Source organism: Schistocerca americana, chromosome 1 (genome assembly GCF_021461395.2).
Source record: "Schistocerca americana isolate TAMUIC-IGC-003095 chromosome 1, iqSchAmer2.1, whole genome shotgun sequence".
Lineage (NCBI taxonomy): Eukaryota > Metazoa > Arthropoda > Insecta > Orthoptera > Acrididae > Schistocerca > Schistocerca americana.
This window is the reverse complement of record NC_060119.1, coordinates 647,108,880-647,124,168: the sequence shown is the minus strand read 5'-3', so window position 1 is coordinate 647,124,168 and position 15,289 is coordinate 647,108,880. Positions and strand designations below refer to the sequence as shown.

The 15,289-nt window shown below is 42.2% G+C and overlaps 1 non-coding gene across 1 annotated transcript; it reads left to right on the top strand.

Annotated features, from left to right (window-relative positions):
• Positions 1-1,228: 1,228 nt before the first annotated feature.
• On the top strand, positions 1,229-1,335 carry LOC124554839. Its single transcript, XR_006968470.1, has one exon. It is a non-coding gene; the product is annotated as a U6 spliceosomal RNA (small nuclear RNA).
• Positions 1,336-15,289: the final 13,954 nt, after the last annotated feature.

Genomic DNA, 15,289 nt, shown 5'->3' with positions numbered 1-15,289 from the left:
AATCACCAGACTGACGCACAAATCTCCAGTCAGGGGGCGTTAGATAATCACGAGAGTGCTCCTGCTGTCATATGAAATCACACCCTAGACCACAACTCCAGGTGTAGGTCCAGTGTGCCTAATAAGCACACCGTCAGCTGACCTCCTCCTCAGCAACACGCGTTCATCACAGGCACCGAGGCACAACCAGTTTCCATCAGAAGACGCAACAGCCGTCCACCCTGCATCCCAATGAGCTCCCGCTTTACACCACAGAAGTCGGAAATAGCGGTGGTTTGTGGTCAGTGGAATGCACGCTACAGCGCGTCTGGCTCGGGGTTATCCGTGAAGTAAGCAGTTTGTAACAGTTCGTTATGTCACTCTGGTGCCCACTGCTGCTGGAATTTCGCTGCAGACGCAGTACGATGAGCTAGAGCCATACGCCTAATATGATGGTCTTCCCACTCGGTAGTGTCACGTGGCCGCTCGGAGCCCGGTCTTCTTGCGACCGTACAGTCTCATGACCACCACTACCAGTAATCATGTACAGTGGCTACATTCCTACCAAATCTTTCTGCGGTATCGCAGAAGAAACATCCAGCTTCTCGTAGTCCCCAACTCAGTGAGGTCATGAGACCCAGAAAATATTAGATACAGGCTCCCAGGTAGATGCCATTTTCTTTGAATTCCGGAAGGCATTCGATACACTTCCGCACTGTCACCTGATAAACAAAGTAAGAGCCTAAAGCCGTCGGCACATGGACCGTGCATCCGAACGTTGAGCGTCGAGCGTGCCGAGTTTCTGACGTCATGGCGATATTCTGAGCGTGCGTCTGAGCGTTGACCAATGAGATGCCGCAACGCCACCTACGTCACACGCACGCCGTCGCCCTTCAGTACAGAGTTGTGAGGCGCCATATTGGCATTCATTTCAAGCCTATATGTATATATACCTTTCCGAGCACCAGAAAATTGAGAATCACTGCAAAACCCGTTGTTAACTGTGTGATTCGTTCCAATAAAATAATGAGAAACATAATATTCGTGGCAAAAGAATTATTGTAACTTGCGTATAATGAGAGTAGGCTATTTGAAGGCAGTAACACACTGAAGATACACCCAAAACGCATTGTTCTTGGTACAATTTGTTATAATTAAATTTCAGTTAGCAACATATCTACGATTAAGGTTTTTAGCAAGTGGTAAGCTACTATGATTTGCAACGAAAGCTGTGATGTTGGTTTAGTTAGTACTTGCTTCGGCAGTACATATACTAAAATTGGAACGATACAGAGAAGATTAGCATGGCCCCTGCGCAAGGATGACACGCAAAATCGTGAAGCTGCCGGCACGGTAGCTCAGCGTGTTCGGTCAGAGGGTTACGTGCCCTCTGTAACAAAAAAAAAAAACTGAGTTAATCGATCAACACCGAATATAAACGGATGTCTCACGGCGTCCGCCCCGAGCAGATGCAACGTACAAAAGTGAACAAAACGAGATAAAAAAAGCGTAATGAATAGCGTCACTGTCCTATATTGAGTGTTTTTGTTGGGGCGGAGGTTCGCGTCCTGACACAACCTAGTTTTTTTCCTAACATTCTTGTTCTTATTAGTTTCTGATACTTTATTATTAGTTTAATATAAGTACAGACTATAATATTTGATGTTATGTAAATACAAGTTCACCTTTTTTTGAGGGGTGACTTTGTTCGATTTCCTTGATCTACAGGACACCTTACGCTACTTCTGTAAAGCTATTTTGCTCCTTTTTCTTTTGTGCTTCGTAATTCACTTGTTGCAAAGGTTCTGCTACCGGGTAGGAACAGTGATCAAGTAAGACTGACCTTGGGGTTTTACTAAAATGTGGGAATGATGAAATAATGATTATCTTATGCGGAGGGCTATTCCAAATTTGTACCGCACTGTTTGTAATTGAACTATTATATGTCTCTGTCCTTACTGATTGGACGTGGTACTTTCCTTTTCGTGGACGATGGAGGAAATGTGCGTTTTAATAGAGCTAACGTGGGAATTTTACGCGCGCTCGTTGAGTAAACAGTGTGGTTTACGAACTAGAAACATCCCTCAACTGCCACTGGAGTGCGTTGCGATCGCGTATACCACGTTGGGGCCCACGTACGTATGCGCAAGTCGCATCATTCCTGATCGTTCAGCAGCACGTTGAACTTGGCACGCTCAGCGTTAACGTTCGACAGCACGGTCCGTGTGCCGACGGCTTAAGGAATATCAGACCAGCTGTTTGGCTGGATTGAAGAGTTTTAGCAAACGGAACACAGCATGTTGTTCTCAATGGAGAGACGTCTACAGACGTTAAAGTAACCTCTGGCGTGCCACGGGTGGTGTTATGGGACCATTGCATTTCACAATATATATAAATGACCTAGTAGATAGCGTCGGAAGTTCCATGCGGCTTTTCGCGGATGATGCTGTAGTATACAGAGAAGTTGTAGCATTAGAAAATTGCAGGAAGATTTGCAGCGGATAGGCACTTGGTGCAGGGAGTGGCAACTGACCCTTAACATAGACAAATGTGATGTATTGCGGATACATAGAAAGAAGGATCCTTTATTGTATAATTATATGATAGCAGAAAAAACACTGGTAGCAGTTACTTCTGTAAAATATCTGGGAGTATGCATACGGAACGATTTGAAGTGGAATGAACATATAAAATTAATTGTCGGTATGGCGGGTGCCAGGATGAGATTCATTGGGAGCGTCCTTAGAAAATGTAGTCCATCAACAAAGGAGGTGGCTTACAAAACACTCGTGCGACCTACACTTGAGTATTGCTCATCAGTGTGGGATCCGTACCGGGTCGGGTTGGCAGAGAAGATAGAGAAGATCCAAAGAAGAACGGCGCGTTTCGTCACAGGGTTATTTGGTAAGCGTGATAGCGTTACGGAGATGTTTAGCAAACTCAAGTGGCAGACTCTGCAAGAGAGGAGCTCTGCATCGCGGTGTAGCTTGCTGTCCAGGTTTCGAGAGGGTACGTTTCTGGATGAGGTATCGAATATATTGCTTCCCCCTACTTATACCTCGCGAGGAGATCACGAATGTAAAATTAGAGAGATTCGAGCGCGCATGGAGGCTTTCCGGCAGTCGTTCTTCCCGCGAACCATACGCGACTGGAACAGGAAAGGGAGGTAATGACGGTGGCACGTAAAGTGCCCTCCGTCACACACCGTCGGGTGGCTTGCGAAGTATAAATGTAGATGTAGTTGTATTTGATGCCTTAGAGGGGTTCCTGACTAACATCAACTCATCACGTCTAATCCCAAAGGTAACTAATGCTCACGACCGTCATAGCGTGTATTTGAAGCAAACCTGAGTTGCATCATCATAGTGGCGCTACTAGCGCCACTGTCATGCGTTTGGTGTGAACTTTGGATAAACATCTTCTCTGAGGTGTAGAAATACGCTTAACAACTTTCGTTTATGTCGCACAACTTCTTCTTGGTTTAGTGATTTTTTATCCGACAGTGTATATATGGGTACAGTAATATCTTGTTACGAATACAAAAGATTCTTCAAAATTACTTGGTTACATGTTGTGGCAGAGGGACGTTAAGATATAGTCGAAGGGCGTCAGTAAAATATAAAATTTCAGATCCATAATAATTCAAACATGCACAACAAGGTGGTTGTTAATGTTAGTAGTACTTGTGTTTCTTCTTTGTCATTGCTTTCTATTTGTATTATCTCACAGCTTGCATGATTTATTTTTAAACACAGTACCTTTTCTAGATGGTAACTCATTAATTATTGCCATTTTGTTAATTTTAGATGTGTACAGAGCTAAATATGATCTGGTTTTAATGGCAAAATTCAAATTTTAACGTTTTAAGCGAGTTCAGCTTAATAATGTTCATTCACTGTCGTGAACCTCCTTCACGCACAGTACTAGTGCTTTGCCAGCCTCTTTCCTTACCCCAAACGTTTCTTACGCGACGCTAGTGCACTAGGTGTACTTTGATGAAGTGATAGTAAATGACAACTACCATGCTGTGCATGTTTTAATTATTGTGGAGGTGAAATTTTATATTTTAGTGACATTTTTCGGCTATATTTTAACATATCTCCCCAGTAAAGTTTGAATAGTGTAATTTCTTACACACACACACACACATACACACACACACACACAGAGAGAGAGAGAGAGAGAGAGAGAGAGAGAGAGAGAGAGAGGGGGGGGGAGGGGGGGGGGGAGAGATACGGGGTGTACATAAAGTCCGGAAACACTTTCAATTATTCATCGCACAAGAACTAAACATTGTAGAGATGTCATACATATTGCATTTTGAAGAAGTCTGAAAGTTTTTTTTTTTTACAAGCATTCGGTATGCGAGCCATAAATGACCAGGCAGACGTCAGAACGGTAATCGAATTCTTGCCATACCCGTCCCAGCACAGCATCGTCGACTGTGGCAATCGCTTCCCGTATTCTCTCCCGGAGCTCTGCTACGTCACGTGGTAGAGGCGGTACATACACCAAATCTTTAATGCGTCCCTGCAGAAAAAAGTCACACGGAGTGAGTTCTGGTGATCGGGGAAGCCATTTCATGAAACAGCTGTCCCCTCCTGTAGCACGGCCGATCCATCGATGCGGCAGCTCCGTGTTCAGGTACCCACGAACTTCACGATGAAAATGGGGTCAGCCCCATCCTGCTGAAAGATGAACGGAGAGTCTGATTGCATCTGAGGCATCAGCCATTGCTGCAACACGTCCAAGTAGGAATATCCAGTGACAGTGCTCCCGGCGAAGAAGAATGACCCATACAGTTTTCGACGTGACAAGGCACAAATCACGCTCAAATTCAACGTATTCCTGTTGATACTTTGTACCCCAAATTCGACAATTATGCCTGTTCACTTCCCCATTAGTGTGAAAAGTTGCTTCGTGGCTGGTTCAAATGGCTCTGAGCACTATGGGACTCAACATCTTAGGTCATAAGTCCCCTAGAACTTAGAACTACTTAAACCTAACTAACCTAAAGACATCACTCACACCCATGCCCGAGGCAGGATTCGAACCTGCGACCGTAGCAGTCCCGCGGTTCCGGACTGCAGCGCCAGAACCGCTAGACCACCGCGGCCGGCCAGTTGCTTCGTCTCTAAAAATTAAGCGATGAACAATGGCATTCCCATCCTCATTCAATTGTTGCAACTGCGAACAAAACTCAAAACGCTTGTCTTTGTCGTCGTCATTGAGGTTCTGCACTACTTACAATTTGAATGGTTTCATAGACAGCGTCTGCGGCAGAACTTTCCACACTGTCATTGGAACCATTTCGTGTTCATGGGATGCACGACGCACCAATTTCTTTGGGTTGCTTATGAATGTCTCTCGTACGCGCTGCACATTCACTTCACTCACACTGGGACGTCCGCTTCTCTTTGCTGGGAACAAGCAACCCGTCGTAACGAATTTGTTGTGCCAGTGGTAAATGGCCTTCCTTATTGGTGGCCTCTTGCTGTACTTGGTCCTAAACATCCGTTGAACAGCTGTAGAACACTTGTTTTTGTCGAACTCCAACACACAGAAAGCTCGCTCCGCACCTGAACTCGCCATGTTTGCGACTAGCGCTCAGTGTTGCTAACTCTAAAAAACCCGAGTCGTTAGATTCAATATCAAAAGTCGCTAGAAAGTCTCTAAAACTGATTTTACTAGGGGTGTACTGAAAATTTCGTGCTGTGAATGGTGCAATAAGCAAGTAACGGGGGGGGGGGGGGGGGGGGGGGGAGGGGGAGGAGGCAATAAAATATTAATAAAAATTGTCTCATACCTAATTGCTATATTGTCAAATTAAATGACGCATCGCTTGCAACAACATACATATAAAATACACTAACGTTTAATTAAACATGTTATCATAATTGACGCAACATATAAATTGTTGTTTCAATCACAGTAGTCAAATATACTAGAAATATGCAACTATATTCGTAACAAAAGAAAGCAAGAACTCAAATTACGTTACAAAATATATACATACCGGTATGTGAGCTAATCACCGTCGTCACTCAGAAGATCGAATAACTCTTCTGTTTCATGCTCTGACAGAACTGTAGTTGGTATTCACTGAGGCGTGCGAAACTGCAAGCTGAATGGAGTGACAAATGCAACGGATCATTACCAAATGCTTCAAACCACATTCTCTCTTGAGTTGTTCGAAAAGGCCATTGTTTATTCCAACTATTGCAGAAGCATTATCTATGCCAATTCCTACCATATTAGCGATTGGAAGTTTGAGATCTTTCAAAGAATTCACAAGAACAGCAGTTTCTACTACAGCGAGTTTGAGAAATGCTGATCTAATGGTTTGCTTCTTTACACTATAGTACCGTATAACGATACCTAGCATTTTAGATACTGATTCATCTGTGGTTTCATCTATTAGTACACCGTATTTTTGGTCACCTATATCTTCAACCAATTATTGCGTAAAATATGGAGCCAAAACTTCAGTTATAATGTTAGTGCACTTTGTACGATGTAATTGCATGTTTTTAGCGCCCTCATCACCGGAAAACACCTTCTTGCACAGTATTCCTAAATGATCTACTGCTAAAATAGAACGATGTTCAGCAATAAATAAAGAAAGGGAGCCTTCCTCTCTGCTTGCTATTTTAACTGTAGTTTTCGGAACAATTTTCACAGGTAAGATGGTTTGTGTTTTTTTTAAATCAATTTTTTGTTTATGCTTAATAGTTTTCGAATTCTTTCTAATATCACACAATTTAGCATAAAACTCTGTTGCACATACTAAACATCTTGCCTTGGATAAGTCTCCAACGACTGGGTTCAGTCACCCATTGAATTCAGGTTCTGCTTCCCACGCGTCCCGATATTTTTGAGCGTACTGCTTTTCTTCTGCAGTAAATCCATCATGTAAGCCACCACAACATAAGTTTCACGAATTTAGAATCACTGAAAATACATTAAAACTCAGGTGAACTAGAGGTCATGAAAAATTCTCTCACTCGGTAACTCGATATCAGTCCTATTGTTCATTGTTTAAAACGTAATAATGTCTGAGATACCCCCACCGAATTGTTCTTATCTTAGCACTGTGCATGTGTTAATAATTTGACTGCGAGTTAACATTTCGAAAAATTAGAGGTTGCTGGGAAGAAATGTATTTTATTATACTTAATATTACGTATGTTTTTTGTCAATTCGAAAAATAAACGGAGTTCAAAAGTTGAAGAATTACAGATGGATACGCTATCGACGATAACAAGCTAGTGGGTAATGAATAATGAATTGTTCTATAGTCAAGGTTTTCTATCTCTGTAGGCAGTTCCCGCATTCAGGTTTACTAAATGCTGAACAATGCTACATGATCTGCTAAGAACTTAATTTAACTTAGTAAATCTAGAACAAAGTCAGTGTAGTACCCATCCTATAGTTAAAATCTTAGTGTTCTTAATGAAAATACTGGCCCAAAATAGTTTTGATTTGTACTTTAAAAGTCGTTAGTACTCCAAAAGTCGCCAGATAAGTCGTTAAGTAATTTTTGTCGCTAAGACGAAGGCAAAAGTCGCATTTAAGTGTCGGCGAATTACCAAACTACGCTAACTGAAAGTGTTCCCGGACTTTATGTACACACACACACACACACACACACACACACACACACACACACATATATATATATATATATATATATATATATATATATATATATATATATATATAACTGATTGGTTGTTTACTATTTCTTCAAGAAGATAACTTGGAAGCCATTAACCCTAGCAATACTATACTAACGCATTTTCCGTAACGAGAGAGAAAGGGGGGGGGGGGGACAATTTATACCCACCTAAAAGCTTAAAAAATTCGTTAATTTTGGATGACTTATATTAAAAACATAATTTTTAAATATTGAAGTGTACGTAGGGTCTAGAACCTGAAAGCATCTTTTAGCTCACTCTCAGCAATATCGACACACATCCAGGAACGCGTATGTAGTACCACTGGGGTGGGTTCCTTATATCCACGCTAAAAAATTTAATAAAAACTCAATTTTCGTTAATTGTTGTTGACTTTTACTCACAACATATTTTTTAAAGAAATATTACTCTCTAAGTAAGATACTGAACATGAAGTATTGAATATGACATTCATTGGAGAAAGTGACACCAAGTACTAAGACTTAAATTTTTGAGGTAAGTTTAACTGAAAAATTGAAAACATTCATAGCATCTGGTAGAAGAATTCATTAAAAAGGATAAACATTTTTTTCAAAACTGATTAGATTTCAATATTTTTAAAAGGTGGGGCATAAAGCACCTCTCCTCCCCCTCCCCACTGGTATTGCGACGGCTACAGATTGAGCAATGTGCTTTGTTGTAAACGTTTAGCAGCTCTCAACGTTATTTCTCTTTGTGCTTTGCTACACATTTGACTCAGGCTATATCTAAATGGCGATGATCAGGAAAATGTGCAATGTGTCAGAATCAAAACTGTGACAACAGTACTGCACAATTATCAGTGCCAATATGTGAGGCAGCACCAGAAAAAATCCAGCGTATAGAGGTGGTTCAAAAACTTTAGACAGGCCGTGCCAAAAGCCCATGTCAGAGAGGACTTTCCCCTGTGTCTGTGGGACATGTTGACAGAGTGCAAGCTGCATTTCAGCACAGTCCACAGAAGTCAGTTCGTCATACATCATACAATTTGCAGGAAGCTTGATCAGTAGTGGCACAAAGCCAAAATCAGTTCATTCTGCATAGCTGCCAAATTTATTCAAAATGGTGGCTGTTCTTGGGGGTCCCCCCCCCCCCGCTCCCCCCCCCCCCCCCTGGCCTCACCTCCTCTCCATGAGGGATAGATGTGGCAATGTAACATTGTTGACATCATCACCCTCACTCCTGCCACTTCCCTCATTTCCCCCTCCCCTCCCTCACTTCCCCTCCCACCATCTTTTGTAAATTGGTGGCAGAAAGACTGATTCTGTGCTAAGGTGCTGGAGAGGAAGAACATAACGTACTGTCTAGATAATTGTGTTCATTTATTTATATGTGTATTATCCTGCTGGAACAATTTTCTAAATTTTGGTGGTAAAATCCTACAGACAGTTATCCTACAGTTTTGAAGGTTGAAATTCAAGTAAATGCAACTGTTTAAAATTGGCAGCATGATAGAAAAACACTCTCGTGAAAAAACGGATCTCACAACATGAAATGTGTGGTAAATTCGAGCAATATATTGTTTTTATTTATTTAAACATTAATTAAAGTAATTAAATTGCTGGACAAAGTGTTCAGTTGATGAGATGTTGGTGTTGGACTGAGAGAAGTTTAATGAGCGTATTATCTGTAAGCATACAGCTGAGGACTGAGTCCATAGCTTCATACTTGATGGTTGGAAAGACGAGATAATGGATGAGCATAGGGGGAATACTTTTCAGCAAATAAAGGTTGAGGCAGCAGGATGGACTGAGGATGTATTTCACAGCTCATAGAGACTACTGCCTGTGCTAGAGCTGTTCGCGTTTTTTGAAGTGGCCGTTCAATTCAGTGCAGGAGACAACTTCGTCCTATTCCACTACCCAAGACCGAATCTAAATCTACATGGATATCTACAAATCACATTTAAGTGTCTGGTAGAGGGCTCATTGAACCACCTTCACAGTTCTCTATTATTCCAATCTCGTATAGCGCACGGAAAGAACGAACACCTATTTCTTTCTGTACGAGCTTCGATTTCCCCTGTTTTATTATGGTGATCATTTCTCCCTATGTAGGTCGGTGTCAACAAAATATTTTCGCATTCGGAGGAGAAAGTTGGTGATTGGACTTTCTGAGAAGATTCCGCCGCAACGAGAAACGCCTTTGTTTTAATGATGTCCACCCCAAATTCTACCCAGTGACTCTTTCTTCTCTATTTCGCTATAATATAAAACGTGCTGCCCTTCTTTGAACTTTTTCGATGTACTCCGTCAATCCTATCTGGTGGGGATCCCACACCGTGCAGCAGTATTCTAAAAGAGGACAGACAAGCATAGTGTAGGCAGTCTCCTTAGTAGATCTGTTACATTTTCTAAGTGTCCTGCCAATAAAACACAGTCTTCCCCACTACATTTTCTATGTGTTTCTTCCAGATTAAGTTGTTCGTAATTATAATTCCTAGGTATTTAGCTGAATTTTCGGCCTTTAGATTTGTAACCGAAGTATAACGGATTCCTTTTAGCACTCATGTGGATGACCTCACACTTTTAGTTATTTAGGGTCAATTGCCAGTTTTCGCACCGTGCAGCACCATGAGGCTCAACTGAGGATGCTTGAAACGGGTTATGTTCCCCTTTCTGATTGTGTGAATATATATTTACCCCGCGCTGTGTGCCCTAGTCCAGAACACCACTCGAAGCTGGTGGGGAACTATCGTACAGCTGCCTCTGGAACAATTGCTTCCTACCGACCTACAAGTGTATACCTGCTGAGGAATTTGTACACAGGTATGTGGTAAGAAGGGATAGGACAGAAAACTGTCACTGAAGTGTGGGAAGAGTTGCCTGCTACCAATATACAAGTGTATAGCTGTTGCGGAACGATCTACAAGTGTACAGCTGCTGGGAAACTTGTACACATACACATATATACAATATAAGGAGGGATAGGGCAGCCACAAATCACTGAAGTGTAGGAAGGCCAATACACGCTACCTCACCTAAGGAAAATGCTTCACTGCACTAATTACACGTCGAAATTGTCATGAAAAAACTACCACTCGTAAACAGCAGATCATAATGCGACATATGCAATGGTAAATGAGAAAAATCGTTATATTTATAGAACTACTGCAAAAACCAACCACAAAAGATCTCGCCAAGAGAGAGTGGTGGCAGTGCATGTGTGTTCACCTCAATGTGTGGATACAGACTACTCAGCTTACCTCCCTTGCTACCTTCTTTCTTCCCTCCCTCTCCTCCCCCGATAAGTTGGGACACTGGTTTTCCAGGCGTATTCTAATCTGTCGTCGATGATACGCAGAGAGATCCCTCTTACCATGCATGTATGTTTGTACAACTTCCTCAGCAGATGTTTTACTTGTAGATCGGTAGGAGGCAACTCTTCCTACAGTTCAGTGACAGTTCGTTGTCCTATATCTTCTTACCATGTACGTGTGTACAAGCTCCTCAGTAGGTATACACTTGCTGATCGGTAGGAGACAGTTCTTCCACTAGCAACTGTACGACAGTTTCCCAATAATTTCGATTCATGTTCTGGACTAGCACACAGCGCGTGTACATATACATACACGCGATCAAAGATGGGAACAAAACCCATTTCAAGCTTCCTCAGTCGAGCCTCACACACCAAGACAAGCACCCCTGGTTCATTCGGTGTAGGAAGGTGAATAGGAAAAGTTGTCTCCTGCACTGTGGATTGACTGGCAACACAAAAAAATGAACAGTGCCAGCACAGGCAATGGTCTCTTTGAATTGTGAAATGCATTCTCACTCCATCCTGCTGCCTCACCATTATCTGCTGAAAAGTATTCCCCCTACGTTCATCCATTACATCATCTTTCCAACAACTAATATGAAACTATGGACACATTGCTCAGCTGTATGCTTACAGGTAATACAGTTATTAAACTCTTACCTGTCCAACACCGACATCTCGTAAATTGAACACGTTTTCCAGCAATTTAATTAATTAGCTTAATTAATTCTAAATAACTTAATAATATATTGCTCGAACTTAGGACCCATTTCATGTCATTAGATGCGTTTTTCACGAAAGTGTTTTTCCATCGTCGCACCGATTTTAAGTAGTTGTGTTTATTTGAATTAAAAGCACCAAGGCTGAAGATTAATTGTTAATGTGGTTTCCCTCTCCAAATTTAGAAGATTGTTCCAGAAGGATAACACACACTGCAGTGTGAACAGTTCTTAGGACAGTACCTTATGTCCTTAATTTAGAAGATTGTTCCAGCAGGATAACACACACTGCAGTGTGAACAGTTCTTAGGACAGTACCTTATGTCCTTCCTCTGTAGCACTTCAGCACAGACTGAGGCTTCCTCCCATCAAAGTGGGGGGAGGGAAAGAGGGAGAGGGAAGGAAGTGAGGAAGGGGAAGTGGAGGAGAGAGGAGGACCGGTGGTGAGGACGTTAACAATGAGGCATTTGCCACGTGTAAACACCCCCCCCCCCCCTCCCTACCACAGAGAAGAGGTGGATGGACTGCACAGGAAGAACCGCCATCTTGAATAAATTTGGCAATATCGCAGACTACGCTCACTTCAGCTTTATTCCACTGTTAAGGTCAACTGTTCATAAAGTGTTATGTAACCAATTACACCTTTATGCACCGAAAGTGCAAATGGTTCAAGCACTGCAGCAATACGACTGTCCTCTGCAGCATGCATTTGCATGTTTCATGCTGACCTCCTCAGATGCAGGCAATAACTATCTGAAAAAAGTGCCTTTTGTATATGAAATCACATTTCAAATTCCTGGACATGTGAATCGCTACAACGTTAGGATTTAGGCTCCGAAAACCCACACAAAAAAGTGAACCATTCGTGATAACCCGAAGCTTAATGCTTGATGGGGTGATAGGTCCATTTCTCATCGCAGAGAAAATCATAATGGGAAATATTTATTTCGACATAGACGAACAGTTCCTACTACCACAGAGCAAAAAGCTGCAGCCGTCCATCGTCTTCCAGCATGATGGTGCAACGCAACATTGGAGTTTGACCATGTGCTGCATGAATTATATGCTGAGTGGTAGATGGGTCATGATGGTCCCATCGCATGGTCCCTACGACCTCTCGATATCACACAACTTAATTCCTTTTTGTGCAGTTACATGAAGGATCACATGCACACAACATCTTTCAGTGACATCATAGTGACTGGCAACGGTAAACTTGTTGTTTCATTCGATGTCAGTAACAGTCACTTTAAAGCCTAACCTAAAATGTTCGCATTTAAAATTGGTACTCTAGGTACACGAATCTGTAAAACAGCCTGAAGTGTTGATTCTGCAATGCTGACCCGAACAAGGGTAGAGCTCGAACATCGCCGTGATGTTCTACGAGCAACGGGTAGGGCACGCGTGCCTGCAGTGGGACAACGTTTCAAATGCTTTCTGGAAATCTAGAAATGTGGAATGTGTCTGTTACCCTTCATTTCGCAGTATACCATGTAATGACAGGGCAAGCTGAATTTTCCACGTGCGATGTTTTCTAAAACCGTGATGATTCTTGGACATAATCTTCTCAGTCACAAGAAAGTTTAATATATTCGAACTGAGAATATGTTCAGCGATTCTGCAGCAAATCAAAGTTAGGGGTATTGGTCTGTAATTTTGCATGTCCGTTCTTTCACCCTTCTTATGTACTGGAGTCACCTGCGCCTTCTTCCGGTCGTTTGGGACTTCGTGCTGGGCTAGAGATTCACGATAAATGCAGACTAAGTAAGGGGCCAATGCTGTAGAGTACCCTTTGTAAAACCGAAATGCGATTCCTCCCGGACCTGGTGATTTATTTGCTTTCAGATCTTTCAGTTGTTTCTTGACGGGCATATGGAATAAATTCACGAATATGTGAGTGGCTCGAAGACTTCTTACGTAATAGAATCTAGTACGTTGTCCTCGACGTTGAGTGTTCATCAGAGACAAGGGTACCGCCAGGAGTGCCCCAGGGAAGTGTGGTAGCACCGCTGTTGTTCTCTGTATACATAAATGATTTGGCGGACGGGGTGGGCAACAATCTGCGGCTGTTTGCTGATAATGTTGTGGTGTATGGTAAGGTGTCAAAGTTGAGTGAATGTAAGAACAAGGCGACTTAGACAATGGCAGCTAGCTCTAAATGCGGAAAAATATAACTTAATGCGGATGAGTAGGATTAACAAACCTGTAATTTTTGACAACCGCTTTACTAGTGTCTTACTTGACACCGCCACTCCGTTCAAACATCTGGGCGCAGCGTTGGAAAGCGATATGAAATGGAACGTGCATGTGAGAGTGGTAGTAGGGAAGGCGAACGCTCGATTTTGGTTTATTGGGAGAATTTTAGGAAAGAATGGTTCACCCGTATAGGAGACCGCATATATGACGCTGGTGCGACCTATTCTTGAGTACTGTTCGAGTGTTTGGGATCCATTCGAGGTCAGGTTGACGGAAGACATCGAATCAATTCAGAGGCGGGCGGCTAGATTTGTTACCGGTAGATTCGAACAATACGTAAGTGTTACGGAGATGCTTCGGGAACACAAATGGGAATTCCTGGAGGGAAGGTGACGTTCTTTTCGAGAAACACTCCTGAGAAAATTTGGAGAACCGGCATTTGAAGCTGACTGTCAAACGATTCTACTATCGCCATCATACATTGTGCGTAAAGATTACGAAGACACAATACGAGAAATTACTGCTCATACAGAGCCACACAGATAGTCGTTTTTCCCTCGTTTTATTTGCGAATGGAAAGGAAAGGAAATAACTAGTAGTGGTACAGGGTGCCGTTCGCCATGCACCGTGCCATGGCCTACGAAATATCTATGTAGATGTAAATGTAGCTGTAAAAGTTTTATAACAAACCAACATGCTCCACTTCTAGTATTTTTCAAGTTATGTTTTTTTTTTTACATTTGTTTTACATTATAGTGTTTAAAGTTTCATTGTGACTACCATTAACGATTGGCGGACTTCCCACCTGGATTCAATTTCTTACCCTAGCTGCTACAACATAAATCGTTCAAAAAAGTTTTGTAGGTTTGTACCACTTGTACACCTGCAAACGTGTCTAAGCTTACATTCAACCGTTGAAGGGAATGGAAGGGTAAATCTCAAAAAATACGAAGAATGAAAAACAACTTTGCTGTGAAATAGAACCATAACAATAACCAAATACAAGCAGTTCGTTCTAAACTGTATATCTTTGCATTTGGATAGTACATTTCAGTGCCTGTGCTGTTCAGAAGTACGATGCAATCTCCTTCAGACATGTATGAGTGTTCGAAGGAGCAGGCACTGTGGCGACTACAGGCGCTATGATAATACATTAAATTTACTCGTAGTTGCGATTATAGACAATCATCTGCTGTATAACGGAATGACGACAATGCAAATTTATGCTAGACTGGGACTCGAGCGCTGATTTCTCGCTTTTTGCGAGCGGTCGCCTTGTACTTAGTCTATCCGAGTTCGTTTCACGGCTAAACCCAAACTTCCATTCATCGTCAACCATGTGTCTACTAACTGCACTCCTATATAGATTATGTATATTCCCGCACAAGGAACACATTTTAACTGAAGTCGCTTCCCCGAAGT